The sequence below is a fragment of the Belonocnema kinseyi genome, chromosome 7, assembly GCF_010883055.1.
Source record: "Belonocnema kinseyi isolate 2016_QV_RU_SX_M_011 chromosome 7, B_treatae_v1, whole genome shotgun sequence".
Classification (NCBI taxonomy): domain Eukaryota; kingdom Metazoa; phylum Arthropoda; class Insecta; order Hymenoptera; family Cynipidae; genus Belonocnema; species Belonocnema kinseyi.
In genome coordinates this window covers 51,346,628-51,347,649 of record NC_046663.1, presented here as the reverse complement: position 1 = coordinate 51,347,649, position 1,022 = coordinate 51,346,628, and positions in this window count along the sequence as shown.

Here is a 1,022-nt window from a genome sequence, read left to right as displayed (position 1 = left end):
TTTAGAGTAGAAAATCTTTTGCAATAAAAACATGTATAACGGCCAGGGAGAATAAACAGTTGCTGATATGAAAGACAAAGAAATTTAATGTATTTTGAATTTGGAAATTTGTTGCAACCCTGAAAATATCACATTCAGTCTTAAATGAAGTATTTTTTTTGACAAAGGAATATGGTGAAATGATTCAAGTTGTAAAATATGTAAAAATACTGAAATAAATAGTACTTACATTGGGCCTTTGGGGCCATTGGTGTAAACGGGGTCATATTGCGGGTTGGGAGGCCCGTCGTGTGGCAAGGTGGAACGCGGGTTGTTTGGCGAGCTGGGTTGTGAGCTGGGTGGCAAACTGGATTGCGCGCTGCGTGGCGGGCTGGATTGCCAGCTATATTCCGAGGTCGGGTACGAGTCGTTTGACCAGAATGGATGCGAGGAGCTTAGAGGGCTGTGTTGTGAGCCGCCTGGTAAGCTGTGTAGCCAAGGACTATAAAAAATTGCTGATATAAAATTCCGATCAATTAAGTGTATTTCGAAATTGGAAACTTTTAGCAACCCTATAAATATTACATTAATGCTAAAATAAAATATAGTTTTCGACAGAGAAATATAATGAATTAATTTAAGTTGTAAAATATGGTGAGTGATTCAGTGGCTGAACAGTCACCAGTAAATGAACACTAATGCGAAAAATATATAAATGTTACCTTTCAAAGTTAAAGTCTTTATGAATTTCTATGTATTTGAAATCTTAAAGCCTTAGCAACTCCTTGTTTACACTGCTTTTACAAAAAAAAAATTCTTGATCTTTTCTGCATCAAAGTTGTGCTGTTATAGTTGTAAGATATTATTATTCAATTTCCCACAAGGTTTTTTCACAAAAAGTACGTTTTTTATTAATAAATGGCCCAGTGGGCACAAAAATTTACGACATCCTATGTCCATCTCGTTAAGGGACCGTCCATAAAAGACGTCCGCAGCTAAAAGGGGGGGGGTGACGAAGCAAAATGTGACCTAGTGTGACAAGA